This window comes from Enhydra lutris, unplaced genomic scaffold (assembly GCF_002288905.1).
Source record: "Enhydra lutris kenyoni isolate GAN:26980312 unplaced genomic scaffold, ASM228890v2 scaffoldscaffold70, whole genome shotgun sequence".
In the NCBI taxonomy this organism is placed as follows: Eukaryota; Metazoa; Chordata; class Mammalia; order Carnivora; family Mustelidae; genus Enhydra; species Enhydra lutris.
The window spans coordinates 2,492,061-2,509,067 of NW_019154154.1; the positions used below are offsets into that span (position 1 = coordinate 2,492,061).

The 17,007-nt window shown below is 41.3% G+C and overlaps 1 pseudogene; it reads left to right on the forward strand.

The window, feature by feature from the left end:
• Positions 1-17,007, forward strand: part of LOC111159852 — a 47,113-nt pseudogene that overhangs the window by 218 nt on the left and 29,888 nt on the right.

Below are 17,007 nucleotides of genomic sequence, written 5' to 3' on the forward strand. Positions count from 1 at the left end.
ATCAAAATTCCAATCATTCAGAACATTTGCTTAAATACATAACCGTACTTTGTATCAGATACAGAGTTTCCATATCGATGCAAATCAAAATTGTGACTCTATCTGTAAAAAAAAAAAACAAAAAAAATTGTTAAGAAAAACATTTGTTGGGGTGCCTGGGTGACACGGTTAAGTGTCCAACTCTTGGTTTCGGTTCAGGTCATGATCTCAAGGCCGTGAGATCAAGCCCTCCTTCAGAGTCCATACTCAGCGTGGAGCCTGCTTAAGACTCCCTCCCTCTCATTCTGCCCCTCCCCCTCTAAAATAAATAAATAAATCTTTTTAAAAAAATTTGTTACAAGACATTTCTATTTTCTAAGAAAATTACATTTTCTGGCCAGGAAAAGCTTTTAGACTTGCTTTGGTGGGCAATACAAAGCCACTGTAGGTGCCTGACAGGTGCTCCTTGAGGAAGGGAAGTGATCAGAGTGCTTCCGATAAGGGGAGGCACAGAGAGAACTATCTGCTGAGACCATCGAAGATGCTCTCTGGGCACAGGACTCTCGAGAATCCATGAGATCCTCGAGGGGTGGTCAAAATCTCCCAGGCATAGCTTACAGGGCCAACATTTCAGAGAAAATCCTGCAGCATAAACCATTTTTAAATTTCCACCTTCTTAATCAGTCCTACAGAACCTTTTTCAAACTGGAGTATCTCTACCCTCGCCTTCTACCTGAGGCAATACTATGAGAAAAATTCATCCTCGGAAGTCTCGACTGCTCCTGCCATCCTGCAGTGTACGTATTCTCTCCTCCAATTCGCGGAGGGGTGCAGAATATCCCATTTCCCCACTTCTCTCCTTCACAACCTACCTCAGACAGGTTCACCTTCACTCGAACTAGATGATGTTCAAGAGCCATTTGCGTGGGACATTTTAAGCTCTTGATGTACAATGTTCAATGAAGGCTTTTTCCCCATAAAAGAATTTGAGCCCCTGGAAAGTGGAGAAGGAAGATTTCCATAAAAAGCTTTCCAGAACATCAGGTGTTACCCCAAGGACAATAAGATCCTGACACCACTCTCTAGCCTCCATCACTCCTGCCATGCACACAGCTTTCTGTGCACCTGTTCCTTCCTCCAGGCCAATCCAGCTGTGTCACCTAGAGGCCATGCTTCTCTCTCCTGCCTTGGAATAGAAATGCCTACCTCCAATATGGAAACTGCATCCCTGTAAGAGCTGTAAGAACTTCCTGGCCCCACCACTTTGATTCTCTCCTTACAGTCTGCATAAGTGCCTGAGAACACCTCAGCACTGGAGGGCCACACTGAGCAATGCAGTTTCAGACTTGTCTGTTGGAAGTGAGGTCACAGTATGTGGGGAGAGGATGAGGAGAATGTGCTCCACACACCTACTCCAGGTTACTGCAATGAACCCCAAGGGCCAGCTTCATTCATTTATTCAATCCACAATTCTATCAAAGCACTTAGCTAGATGGGGCATAAAATATGACATCCACTTTCAAGACTTTGGACACTAGACTGTTAATATTAGGAGGACCTTGGAGACCATCTGCTCAAATTCTTGCCTATAGAGAAATCATCTTTTCAATATGCATGACAAGTGTTGGAATAGAAGCAGCCCATTTCCCCCATTGACAACTCCAGTCCTCAGAAATTATTCTTCTGCAGGAAACCAAAATCTGCCCATATGCCAGTCTATTTCTAATGTCTAGAGACAAACCTTATTCTCCGTGGAAAATCCTTCAAATGTTTGCATGATTCTCGTTGACTATTCCCAAAGGCAGTGTTCACCTGCTGGTTGATTCACTCATTCCTTACCAAGAACAATTTCTGAGCTCTTTTCTATCCCAGTTGCTGTGCTGGGGACTGCTCTGTGTTTCAGAGCAAAGAAGACACATGATGACCAGATCTGCAGATGATGTCCCAAAAGTGGGGTACGCAATCATCCCAGTGCCCAGAGGGGCTTCTGCTGGCTCTGAGCTACTATTGTGCTTTTCTCCTGGTGACCAAAAGAGTCAGGGACATAAATGGCTAAGATAGGCCAAGCTGTATACTGGATCAGATAACATGGACTCTGGACTCAGACTGACTGGAGTTCCAAGAAAAACTCTGTCAATTACTAGCTGCGTGACCTTGAAAAACTTACAGAACCTCTCTAGTCCCAATTAATCAAGCGTGAAATTAAGATGATAATGCCTTCTTTATCAGGTTATTGTGAAAAATATATGAGATACTACATGGAAAAAGCATTGCACAAATTAAGAGCAATTATGGAGAGATATTATTGTTGTCAGTGCTATGCAAGTGTCCAAAGTCCAGAAGAGACTGGAAAACAAAGGCCTTTATTGCTCTTTAGGGTTGGCTGTTGGTCCCTTCCTTCCAGCAGAGTCCTACCGACCTACATTTAAAGCTGTTCTTTCTGTTCCTCTACTGGTGAGAAGGGTAAATAAATATCACTCTGGTGTGTTAGATTTACAACCTTGAGAGAGCTCAGTACCTGCCAGGAATGGGTCTGCTTCCTTTGCAAGTTAGAGACTCCCTATGTCTACTGCTAGGATCCCAGCTGTACTCACCAGGAGGACTGGGGGTGAGACGTGATGTAGATAGTAGGAGGACCAACCCTCAACATTCCACCTCCAACTGTTCCATATCCATATATCCTTGGCCCCTATGTGTTCTAGTCAAAGATGATGTCACATCATAGCCTGTATCAGTGGTATCAGTGGAATTCCCACTCCTTATCTTGAGCCACTTAACTCTAGCCCACAGGCTTCTGCTAAATACTCATATATCAGAAGTGATACTAGATATTATTTCCTGAAACTGGTGGCAGTCACTGAAATAGTGGGAAACATTACAGCCACGTTGTCATGAAGGGACCCATTCCCTGAGACTTTGTGCCTCTACCCTGAATTTGGGGCAAGATACAGAGCCAAGAAACACAAGCAGGTATAGGGGCAGGTGTTGTCTGTCTGTCTGTCTATCTATCTTTCTTTCTATCTACCTACCTATCACCCTAGTAGGAAACTCTTATTCTGCACATCAATCCTTGAGGAAGAGGTGGGTGCTGGAAGAGAGGTCATGGGTTGTCTTCAGAAGGACTGACCACTTTTTCCCTCGGATTTTGCACTTGCTTTCCTGCCAAGACTCCTAGCAGCATCGTCTGCCTCTAGCTTTCATATGCCTCTGTACCAGGCACACCAATCCGCTGCTCATCCCACTCACTGGGTTGATGCCACAGTGGTCCAGACTGGTTCCCCAGCAAAAGTCTGAGCTTTTTCTTGAAGCACACGAAGCCCTTTGTGCTAAGCACCAGGAGCTGTTCTCCTTTCACGAATACATTCTGCTTTCTCTCTCCTGCTGTCCAAATGAGCTTCCCAGAACCTGCCACTGCACTGTGCCAACAGCCATCTCAGCACTGCCCTAACTAAGCAAAGCCTGGCCTTTGGCTTCCTTTCACTCCTCCAGGCTTGCAGAGGCTCTCATCAAGTCTGCAGCTCACCTTTTCATGGTGCAATCCCATGGCCTAACGCAGGGTATAGAAATCCAGCCATCCATGGCCCATGTTTCCTGGCTCCACATTTCCCACAGAAGGCTTCCTCCTCTCCCCAGCATTCTCTCTGGCCTCCTGCCTACAATTGATCCTGGTCCCATCTGTGATCGTATCTACCAGAAGAACAAATGGGGGCAAGGCTAAGAATAAAAAAGAAGAAAGAAAAAAGAGAGAGGAGTGGGGAGGAAAAGAGAGGAAAGGAGTCTTCCTTAAAGGATTCAAAGGAGGCCAAGCCCTCTCTTTGAAGACCAGTGTCCGTCACCTCAGATCCCAAAGGAACCCCAGGCCCTGAAGCTCAAATGAATGGCAAGAATCTTCCGGATTATAAGCCAGACCATCTGAGCCACAGTCTTGCTGCACCAATGATAGGAATGCTTGCTTATTATTTCGAATTCCACCTTTCCTAAACCTGAGCCATCAGTATTTCAGTCTTCATGCTCTAGTAGGGCCCTGAAGATTCCATGGCACCCCCATCTCCATTCACCACCCCGAATTCCCCTCTCGATCTTTTCTCTCCAGGTCACTTGACTGCCTTCCACACCTGTGCTGTGCTTCATTCGGGGAATACAGATCTCAGCTCTCATTCTGTCCCCAACTCTGGTCGCAGCATATCCCAGGACATTAGACCTCTTGCCCGTCTTCCCAAAACCACATGTTTAATCAGCAAACACTAAAGATGCCAGTTCCTCCTGGTGACTGTCAGGCCGGCACCGAAGACTGACAGCGGCAAGCAGCCACTGGGTGAAGATTGAGGATTCACTTTCCTGGAATCTAACACAGCTCAACGCATTTTTGTTTTGTTTTTGTTTTCTTTTACTGAACTTCAGTTTCTTTCAAAAAGTGAAGGTATTAAACTGTTAACTTAGATGATCTAATTGCTCGCTCCTCTCTGTTCCCCTAATGGGCACACAGAGGGGACCACATAAAGGCGGAGGGGTTCATTTAAATGATGGTACAATCATATATGCGCAGGCTGCGTACAGGTAAAGACTTCTGATACGGCAGACCCAGAGGAGCAGTTCGCAGATGTCAGGCCCAGGTTTCTCATAGGTTCTGTGTTGCCTCAAGTATATTTTGTGTCCTCAAGAAACACAAGAATTATAACAGCCACTACCACCACGCCCACCCCCTCTGCCATGCTTTACTTCACCCCACACTGAGGGGTCTGGGATCTTACCAAGTCCTTCTTCCTAAACATGGATCAACTCTGTCCACCCCCACTTATACTTCCTTGAATGAAGGTGACCATTGTTCCAAGAAAGCTTCTCTCACCTCCTCTCACCTCCTTTCCTTCTAGTTGCTTAAACTGTGGACAACATTCCTGGTTGGACTAGGAACCAGCCTTTCCTAGGTGGTTTTTTAAGACCTAATCTTGTCCCTGAGCTCATATAATCTTTCAGCTCAGAGATATACCTGACCATGACTCCCCACTAACTGGGGTATCTAGATTTGTAAAATCTCTAGAGGAATCTGCACTTACATCAACCAGAGTTAGCCTTCGGTCTCAGTACATTCTCAAGGACGTTCAAGGTCAAACACTCCAACCTTATCCATTATATTGTCCTCAGATAAAGCTGACATCTAGCAGACTGTGTGGTATTCTCACTGACATCTCCAAGAACAAGAACAAATTTTCCCTCTGGAAAATTGCTCCTTGCCCCACATGCAGTGTCCTTTTGCTGCAACTGCATTTAAACACAAATGTTTGCTTCACTCTCCAAGGGGTTTTGTTTCTAACTCTCTGGAATTCCCCCAATAACTGGTTCTAGCTTCTTTAAAAAAAAAAAAAAAAAACAAGGAGTAGCTGAACAGACTACACAAAGTTTCAATTAGGTTGCCCGGTTCAAGGAACAAGAATCACTAAAAGTTTTGTTCACATACCTAACCCCTACTTTCTCCTTAGCATGGTCAAAAAATAAAAATAAGAACAAAAACAAAAACAAAAACAGAACAAAAAAACACAACAACAACTCTAGTTGCACACCCATTAAAGAACACTAAAAACAGAAAATCACCTACATTCCCATAGCACTCACAAAGTTGCTACTTTTGTTTTTCTAATCCTTGCCTCTCCATGAGTAACAAAGGCTACACTTTTGGACATAGGTATAATACCATTTACTAGATTTCTTTTTGTGTTACAAATATTTTTTCCACTATTACTACAAAGCCTTCAATTACAATTTTTAAGGTTTCAGGACAGTCCATTGATTTGATTGGTTTATTTCATGCTTTCCTAGTACTGGACTTATAAGCAATTCTCAGATTTTCTCCAAAACAGACAATGCAACAGTGAATATCATAGTACATAAAGCTTTGTCCCTTCATCAGATTATTTCTTTAAAAGACAGTCCCAGGAGGGAAGTCCCTGTGTCAAAGCATAAACCTTTTTTTTTTTTTTTTTTTTTCCCAAAGCATAAACCTTTTAATGGCTCTTAAAGTATTTTGTACTATGCCTTTCCAATCAGAGGATATTCTTGTCTCCTGCCACTGCAATTTTTAAGCACATTGCTAGGAGAATGTCTGTGAACGATGAAAAGAACTATTTCTTTCTCCAACATAGCAACAAAAGATTCAAACCTAAGCTCTATACCAAGGCGTTTGCAAATAATTTCCCTCAGCCTTTTTCCCATCCTTACTGATGCCAGGTGATGTCCTTTCAACACTATACCTCATGGGTCATTTCTACACTTGCTCTCTATGACCCAACTGCACTGTTGGCAGTCGCCAGTTCCTCCAGCCACAGACTGTACCTCTGAGACTGGCACTCTGAAGGCAGTCTAGTCTGGGTCTGGGTCTCTTTTGTCCTGACTTCTCATGCTGCCAATGCTTCCTTTCCCCTAGCATTAGATTCCTCTCCTTTCTGGTCCAGACCAAGCTTCCCTGTCCAACTGTCCTGTCAACCCCAGCAACACACCAGTCTCCTAGTGAACTGAAATGGAACTGCTCCCTTTCTAACTTCCCTAGCTTCAAGTCCCAATGCCTCCCCCATCATTACTTATCCATAGTCTTAATGGGGGGGGGGTAACATTTTCCAAAGGAAATGGGAGGAGACTGAAAGTATTATTCAAACTCTTATTAAAAACAGAAAGCAAGAAGGGTCTGAGAGGAACAATAATAGAAAAATTAATATCCTCCCAAGTCCCCAGCCAGGAATAAGAAATGACTTGCCTTCCTTTAGCAAAACTGCTAAGTTTGAATTAAAGGTTTCTATTTAATAAATGTAGGTTCACGTTCAGCTGAAGCAACCATAAACTAGCAATGCTTGCCAGATGCCAGAAGTCCCAGGAAGCTGACAGCCTGGGACAGTTGGCTGAAAACATCAAGGTCACCTGAACTGAGATTCTCCACAAATATTCTACCACCATATCCTAGCTGATGGACTCTCACGAAATCAAAAGCTTGGTGATGTGGGTGTAGATGTTTGTCAGCTCCAAACACAAGTCGGGGCTTAGGCAGTATTCAGGATGAGGCAAAAGTCAAAGTAGACTTCTAGATGATTCCACATCACGGACAACACATCACATAACCTTCAAACCTCTGGACTACAGCTACTCATTCTGATTGAAAAAAGAAAAAAAGAAAATCTCATAGTTATCTATTTTTTCTTTTCAATTTATCCATATTAAAAATAACATACAGAAATGCATCTGCTAGGACTTGGGAGCAGAGTAAGAAGATGCAAATACAGGTTTAATTAAAAAAAAAAAAGGCAATCTCCATTGGACATTTACTACCATCCTTGTGCATTTAGCTCACAAGCACTACTCACTGGACAAAGACACAAGGTCAAGGTCAAATCTCTGCCCTCTCTGAGCATGAGGTTTAATCCTCTTTGTGTTAAATAGACATTGATCCTTTTAACTGAAAGTGTATGGAATTTCTACTTAAAGTCTAGAAACTTACAGCACTATTTGAGGAATTTCAGAAATTTAGAAGTGAGTTTGGATAGAAAAGGAACTGAGGAAGTAAAGGAGGAAATAAAAGAGGAAGGCGTGGGTGGGGTTCAGAGAGTAGCAATACTCCCTACCATGTATTAAGCATTTTCAGTTTTATTGTCTCACTAAAAGGAAGGTGTTTCACCATTATCAAATAAGAAAACCAAAACATGGGACAAGCGAGTTGTTAAAACCATGCAAGAAGAAGTGGCGAGCCCCATTTGAACTTGAACTCTCAACCCAAATGGTGGGATTCATGCACCAGAAGTCCACTGAAGTCAACTCCTGAGATAACTGCAAGAATTCTAGAATATAAACTCCACAGAAGAATGAAGGTATCCCAAGAAAAGGGCCACACACACATGCTCAGTAAACGTTGGTTAGCATTATTAACCTAATATATTGATTTAGCAAAAGAATAAATTCTGATTCCCAATGAATTGTACCTCATTGTAATAAATAGTAACTACTGTTTATTTCTTTGTTTACTCTGTGTCAGGCACTATGGTAAGTGCTTGAAATTATTTAATTTCCACAACATTTCTCTGAGGCAGAATTTACTATCCACATTTTTTAAGTGGGGAAACTGAGGCTAGGAATAAGGACAAACTTGACTGTTAGAGAACTAACCTGTGACAGAAGCAGACTTCAAACCCAGACTTCTGCCACCAAGGTTTGGGCTCTTAATCATCCCACTGTCCTGCCCCCCCCCCCCACCATGGAGCTTTGTTTATAACCCATAAAGCAGAACAGATGTAGTTTAAAGGAGAGTGAGGGGATGGAGTCAATGTCCTCATGTACTATGATTCCCGCATTGAAGATGCTCTGAGAGGGTCTCAGGGATGGGAGAGAGAACAGAGGCAGGCAGCCCGCCTAACACAGCTTGGGGTTCAGACACATTGTTATTGATTACAGTGCAAACCTGAACTTCTCCGGGATGCTTCTCTGGTGTACTTCAAAGGCAATGTGAGCTTGGAAAGCTTGTGGTCCATGTAGTCAGAGATGAAGAGGGATTTGCCAAATCTGAAGGCTGGAAGCAACAAGATGATTTCAAAAGCATGCTGTTCTCCTGGAAGTTTAAGATCCAAGTAAAAGGTAAACCCTGAGTCTCCAAGAAGTGAAGTCTGAGTCCCATTGGCCAGACAGTTTCAAAAGAGATGGATGGCCTGAAAAGTATAAGAATCCCGAGTTTCCAGAAAAGCAGTCTGGAAGAGAGAAGGACTTCCATTCAGGGCAGAAGGCAGTGGGGATGGACCGGAGGAAAGGCGTTCTGCATTCTCAGTGCGAGCAGGACCATCTCTACCATCCCCTAGTCCGGATGTCAAACATAAACACCTGCCTCCCCCAAGCAAAGCCCGAGCCAACAGAACAGGAAGAACATCGCAAAAGTGACAGGATGCCGATTGAATACGCAGGGTTACCAGGGCACCACGGAAGGGTCTGCCGGAATCAATGCGAGAAGCGTAGCAGACAGCCAGCCCGGCCAGGGCAGGGAAACAGGGCTGAAGGAGCGATGTGACAGCGGCATCACTATCATGTGGCAAGAACTGGGAACTAGAGGAGCAGTATTAGAGAAAGGACAGAGAGCAATGTCACAGGAATGCCTCTGACAGGTGGTGTCCTTGGGGAAGACAGAGGCCAAAGTACAAAGAAAATGCTATGGCTTAATGCCACTTGCCCTCCTGCCCCACAATCACATCATCACACTGAGAAAAGACACAAATGCGTGAAGTTTAGTACCGTTGCTCCTCTACTTCAAAAGCAAGCTGAGGCATTTGACTAAAATATATAGATATATGTGCTAAAAAATGTAGCCTGCCATGACATTTAAATTTATTAGCTGACAAACACTGTGTTGTACCATCTGCTACTCTGTACTCAACTTCCTGTAACTAAAGATACGCAAGCCCTAGAGAATAAGCATTAGGTAAAATAGATTCATTTTATATAATTGAACATAATTGTGCATGTAATGTTTTAACGTAATATTACTCAACAGCTGTGCAAATAATGGAGGGGTTATTCACCGTAGACCATATGCTGGCAATGAGATATGAAGGCAGCCCTCTAACCGGCCAGTGAACCCACAACCTCCCATGATGTGATGGCTCGCCTTCGGAAAATGTTCAGGTTAAAAGCGGAAGAAAAAGCAGAGCACCACAAAACTCAGAAACGAAGGGGCAAGGCGACCCCCTGACCCCCGCTGCAGAGAGAGGGCCGTGGTCTTTGCTCATGTCACCCTCTGCTCTTCCTTCCTTTTCTTCAGGGAGTCTCTTCCTTTCCACAACTTTCATGATATTTTCAGTCATCTTCTACAACCATATACTGACTAACCACAAGTGGACTCATCCTCTCTTGTTGTACATTCTGCTTTAAAATAGCACGGCAAGTGAGCTCTGGAACCAAAATTCTATATCCCTAAAAAGACTCATTTGCCCTCTCATGAAACTCTTCCAACTGTCTTCACGTGGATCATAAGTTTTCCCCACTACGTGGGTAGATTTTATGTTTCCGGTTGTAGAGAGGAGAAAACCGTGGCTTGGTGTTTCAATCAACAAGTGTTTACTGAGTACCTAGTATGGGCCAAAATCACATAAGTCACTTGGTCTGCTGTGGTACAAATACATAGTGGCAAAGCTAAGAATTAGGAGATAACACTTTGTTCTTAATACTGGTTCCTTAAGGGGCATCTGGGTGGGTCAGTCATTTAAGTGTCCGACTTTTGATCTCAGCTCAGGTCATGTGATCTCATGATCTCAGGGTTGTGAGATGGAGCCCTGTATCGGGCTTCCTGCTCAGCATGGAGTCTGCTTGAGACTCTCCTGCTCTGTCTCTGCCCCTCCTGGCTGCTCACATGCACTCTCTCTCTCAAATAAATAAATAAAATCTTTTTAAAAAATAAAATAAAATAATACTAGTTCCTTTAGTGATTCACTGCTAAGCCACTTTGGACAAACTATTTAATATGCCTACAACTCAGGTGTAACATTTATGAAAGAGGAACAAAAAAAAAATCCAACTCATTGGAATATATCTACATTTACCCCTCTGATCAAATACAAAAATTTTTTTTCAAATACAAAAATTTTTAACACCTAACCAAAATGAGTCCATAAACATCCAATCAAGTATTCCATTTCAGCCCTTGATTCTATTAATTCCATTCCACCTTCTCTTTAAAGCTTATATAGCAACCATTTTTTTCCCCCAAACCTGCCTTGTTATAGTGGTCGTTTCAAGTCTATGGAATAAGATGAGATATATTTTTTCCGATGTATTATGCTAAGAAGTGTCTTACCTGCAGGCTAACCATTGTAAATTGCCTCCACATCCACTGTATTACACATTTCACATTGTTCTGCCTATAATATTAAAGCTTGGTCTCTTGGAAAATATTATAAGGGAATTTAACTGTACATAAATATTAATAGATGCAATAAAATAAGAACAGCATAAAAGTATTTCAGTACTAAAAGTTAAATGTGTTGGAGCCTAAAGAGAATCTTTTACTCTTTTTCTTTTTGTAAATGACTTTAAACTCACATAAGATGATGAAATTATAAAAATGAAAATAACAAAACACACAAAAAAATTTATTACAAATATTAAGGAGAGGAGCTAGTGGCTTAGAAAGCTCCAAGATGACGAAGAAAAGTATAATATTCCAGAATTGAAACAAGTGATCATAATTGCTCAAATACCATTCTCCACCACAGTGTAATGAATTTTTTTTTTAAAGATTTTATTTATTTATTTGACAGAGAGAAATCACAAGCAGGCAGAGAGGCAGGCAGAGAGAGAGGAGGAAGCAGGCTCCCTGCTGAGCAGAAAGCCCGATACGGGGCTTGAACCCAGGACCTGGGATCATGACCTGAGCCGAAGGCAGCGGCTTAACCCACTGAGCCACCCAGGCGCCTCTGTAATGACTTTCTTATGAACACTCAGACAAATACAATAATCTTAAACTATTTTAAGGTTGAGAGAAGGTTATGAGGAAGAGTTACTGAAGCCAATAAATACCAAACTTGGAGCTGACATTTGGTCTCAAATCCCCCAGTGTTTGCAAGAATTTCTGCACAGGTGGTAAGTACAATCACCGTATGTTCAAACTAGAGACATCTGCAGAATCAGAACCAAGAGATTGTCAACTTAAATGCTTGCTCTTTTTGGTAGAGAAAGTAGTTATTTTAAGTTATAGTGAGAATAATTTAGCTTAATCCCAATTCACTTGAAAAACTGAAGATTAACCCAATCTGTCAAGTGTAGTTCTGATCACTGAGTTTCTTTTCTAAATACATTCCTAAAAGATCTGTGCAATTTGGATGAGAGATTATGGCTAAAAATATAATTAAATTTAAAAGAGATATTTCATAATCCCTTGATCTCTCTGATCTTCAGTTTTCTTTTCATGAATTCAGAAAGTGGAAGTCAGATTATATCTCTATAGCCACTTTATCATGATCTGAAAACCATGAAAATCCAGATATAAATGTATAAAATATACATTTTATATGTATAAATATATAAAATATATAAATGTATAAAATCTATACATTTGGTAGCAACCTTTCAATGGAAATGATTACATTGGCTTTAAAAGTAAAATCTTAGCCCTCTCACCTGATCAGTTTCAGGAGACTGCTACAGAAGCAAGTCAAATCAGCTTTCAGAAATACCCAAAATCTCACCACTTCTCTCCACTTGCACCACTGTTGCACTGACCTAAATGAAAGAAACGAGTAGATACGCTAGTGTTCTAAGTGTTTTCCATGTTTCCATCATCGCTTCCTACAACTCATTCTTACATAGTACCAGAACAATCCTGGCTGTAACCTGGTACTTTTGAAAGTAGCTGCCCACTCATGACCCTCATTGTCCTCACTGTACTCCTTTCTAGTCACAGTTGACTGGATACTTGATCCATGTTGGGTCAATGAGATCCTGTATCCCTAGAATCTAGATTAGGGTTCATGGCCCCAAGTCATTCTCTGTTGGGCACTTGATATAAAATCTATACATTTGGTAGCTATGTAAGTGTTCACTTTTCACCAAAGGCACAAAAAAGAAAACCATGTCAGCCTTTGGGAAGAGAAGGTATAGCAGATGCTCACAGAGAAACAAGAGACAAAAGGCCATGCTGAGAGAGAGGGATAGGAAGGGAAGAAAAGAGCGAGAAGGAGACACAGATAGACAGAGAATGCACCAGCACATTGGTTCCTGATGACTTGCCAATGACTGATTCCAAGCAGTTGTTGGGGCCAGAGTTCCACAAGATATCGCTACATCCTTACAATAAATCCCCTTCACTTACCAACAGTGACTTCAAGCCCCTGACTAGAGATGCACAGGCAACAGCCTCCCTCAGACTTCACCAAGTTTCACACTTGACAAAGATCTGATCCCTACAGTAAGTTATTTATTCCATAGCATCATCAGAAGTCACTCTGCTTCCCTGATAAAACACCAGTTGATGCATAAAAGGTCTGCACTTATTAGCCGTGTGTCCTCAAAAAAGTCATTTCTCTAAGTTTCAGTTTTATCATCCATAAAGTGGGGATGGTAAATCCTTCCTCAGAGGCCTCCTTAGGGAGGACTTACATTGAAAACACTTAGCTTATAACATCCTAAGTACCTTTATTATCATCATCATTATTCAAACAAGCCTGTATTATAAATCAACTATGTGTTACGAGTTGAACTTATTAATGAGATGTTTAAATAGCTGGTCTGTTCTTCCGGAGGACATACTAGGGAACAGAGCTTAGTTGCTATTGTTTTCGCTTTATCCTAATTCAGAGTCAGCTATCAACTGGCAAAAGACAGTAAGTACAACAGGCTAACATAGTATCTTTTTAACACTTAAAAAGCCCTCTTTCTGGAGTTAATATCCTAATGGTAATTGTGCTATGCTGTGATTTCCATCCTGTTTTATTTATTTGTTATTTATTATTGATTATTCTTCCTTAATGTTTCTCTTATCAAGACACCACTGTGGCATCTGAACCAAAGGAGGCCAATGCAATAACCACAAAAAGCGCAAATACGACACTCTTGAGTCTAAAGCAACAGCAACAAGCACAGCACTTGAAGAGTTCAGGAAAAGGGCAACATTCAGCCCAGGAAATACGCTAATCAGTGCCCAAGACATTGGTGTCAGTGCCAGATGGACGGTTGGTCTTAGATACTGGCCTCCAAAGGAGTCCACAGCTCATCCTGTGTTGCTGTCATCAGCCAGGACGCTTTTGTGTCGTCCCCTTTTGAAGAAAGTCTATCTCTGCTGTGGCTGCAACTCCACAGAGGATGTCCTCTATTTTTAAACTCATGAATTTCACTTTCCTAACCTGACAAAAGGTTCTGTGTTGGATGACGCATGGATGTGGGATGATTACACAGGAACCATCAGAGAGACAAGACTGTCTGCTCTTATTAGATTTGATGGCTAGGCAAGACATATGTTGCTTATCTATAAAAGCTGTGAGGACAAGAAAGCTTTAAATTGGGTTAAGGTGACTTAAGGCAGAATTTGAGATGTGAGTTGCTTCAGAAATGAAACTGGGCCAAAAACTCCACTCCAAAGTCACCTCCAAGGAAAGAAGGAGTGCAGGTGCTTGGACCACAGAGACACACCACACCATTGCATCTGAAGACCACGCAGTAAACAGAATCCAGTGTGCACAGAAGTGGAGGAGGGTGAGCAGAAAGTGAAATCTGCACTCTCCTAAGAGGAAAGGAGCCTAAAAGGAGGAGCACAGTCACCCTAACCATGGTAAAGCCAAGTCACTTCTGACAGACCCAATGGAGAGGCCCATATGTTGCTACCATGAAGACAGGAAAAAAGAAGTTAGGGATTTTTCTGTTTCATTTAACAATGAGTTGAGCATCAAGTTCAGCCTTGTTGGCACCAACAGGATCAAGAATTTCATGTATAAGTGTGTCCCAGAAGGATCCAAAATAAGAGTTAAAGTTGTGCTCAAAGAAGAAACCTTGAATCTCTTCTGGAAAGAAAGAAAGAAAGAAAGATTCTAGAGTTTTTTGCCATGCAATATCAAAGGGCTAATTTAGGGGCACCTGGGTGGCTCAGTCAGTTAAGCATCAGACTCTTGGTTTCAGTTCAGGTCATAATCTCAGGGTCCTGGGATCAAACTCCATGTTGGGCTCCACACTCAGCATGGAGACTTCTTGAGGATTCTCTCTTTCTCCATCTGCTCCTTCCTCTACTCTCTTTCTCTGTCTCTGCCCCAAAAACAAATAAATACATCTTTTATTTTTAAGTGCTTAATTAGATCTGAAAGCACAAAAAGAATGTTTTATAAATATACCATTTCTATCGTAAGAACTTAGTCTGGCCTTCATCATCACTATTATTACTCAAATAACTTACTTGTATTATAAATCTACTATGTGTTTTAAGTTGAACTTATTAACGAGAGACTTTTACTGCTGATTTCTTCTTTTGGAAGACATAGAAAACAGAATTTAGTTGCTATTGTGTTTGCTTTATTCTAATGCAGAGTCAGCCATATCCCGGCAAGAGGTGATACAACATTCCAACATGGCATCTTTTTACACTTGACTTTAGGTACACTTGTATCCCTGAAGCTCCATAATGCCAGTGAATACTATAGTTGGAGAAGTTTATCCCTAGCTGCCTTTCCCACAGTTTCCGTGAGTCACTCACAGCCTTGACTGAGCTCTCTGTACCTCAACACTGTGGTGTCTCCTGGAGCAGTCAGCTCTGTCTTTGTTCTCCTTAACTTGCCTCTGATGGGATATGGATGCAGGGTTGAACTGTGTAACCTTGAACCAGTTAAGACTAGCTGTTTTGGAATACTCTCACAAAATGCTTTGGTATTATAAGCACAATCAAATGGAAGCAGCAGTGCTGCATAATTAGGAGCTAAAACATTTCTCCATAATCTATAACAAAACATAAAATGCTAAGTAAATAAATCTAAGGATGCATTTTACCACAGTTGTTACTGTTTTTCACATATTTTTATATATGTGATACATATTTTATATATCTTATAAATATTTCTAAATATTAAATAATTTGTAAATATTTACATATTTTATAAATATTTTATATACATATATTTTATATTTTCATTTACCATTAGATCAGAAGTAAATGACTCTGTTTTCACATATCCTTTGTTTGCATCATTTTTTCAAATCCTGCATAACACCCCATCATATTGTCCATTTAGAGAATTCCAGAGGTCATCACAAAGAGGGTTTTCTGTCCCTGTCTTCCTTCCTCTCTCCTTCTCTCTTCTACCTTCTCCCTCTTCCTCCTCTCTTTTAACAACTCACATTATTCTATGGAGAAAGTGATCTCTGTTGTGAGGTTCTGGGACTCAGCTGAAACTCAGACTCAAGACGAAGGACTTCTGTGATTCAAAATGTAGAAACATTTCAACCTTTCATGATGTTGGGGAAATAAACATGAAGAGCTCCCATATTAAATGTTTCCCTGAGTGCTGGTGTCAGAGTGAGGTGATAGATGTCATTTACATTCAAGCACAGCACTCTAAAGTTGATAATATACTTTGTCGGGACACAGAGATAACCTCTATGAAGTTTACCACTATTACTTCTGTCCCTCCCGGGCATTTTATCTAGACTTTGTTGTTAGCCATTCATCCAACATTCATTCTCCTGATTCCACATAGTTCTACCACTACTTGAGTAAAGGGAGGTCCTCCACAGATAAAAATGACCTTGAGTGGAGTCATTCATTCATCCATAGACATACAGTGGCCTGACTAGACTGCTTTTATGTATATGGCATGATGCCAAGTCAGAGTAAGTAACCAATAAATTTTTTAATAAATTTTTAATAAACAAATACTCATTGGGTGCCAACCATATACCAGGTACTAGGTTAGGTACTAGAATTAAATCACATTGTATTCTTCCTCAGAAAAATACAGAACTGGCTCTTGCCAAATGCAAGGTAACAGATGTGAGCTTAAAAACCCAGAGATACACTTTGTGCAGGACGAAAACACCTACCTCACTGCTTTCTCCAACTTGGTAGCCATGTCTAATAGTACCAGTAAATTAAGCCCTGTTGGTAAGGTAAAATATCTTGAGCAAAATTCAGACTGGGGAGGTACTATTAAGCAGCAAGCCATAAAATAATTGTAAACCTGTTTATGAACTACCTTGAAAGTAATTTCAGGACAGTAGAGAAGGAACTGATTACCAGGAATAATAGTTGCTAGGATCTTTCACGCCAGCTCCTTATAAATGTGAGTCACCTGAGCAATCTCCACCAGCCTCCCACGGAGAAGAAAAGTAACTTGTATTTAAAGATTTATAATATCTACTTAAAGGTGACCTGGGATGGAATTTGCTACTTTTTTTTTTTTTAATACCCAACTTCTCTAGGTCCACAATCACTCTGACACAGTGAATTCTACCAGCTCATCTTTCAGTTTTCAAGGCCAATTCTAGTAGAAAGAAAGAAAGAAAGAAAGAAAGAAAGAAAGAAAGAAAGAAAGAAAGAAA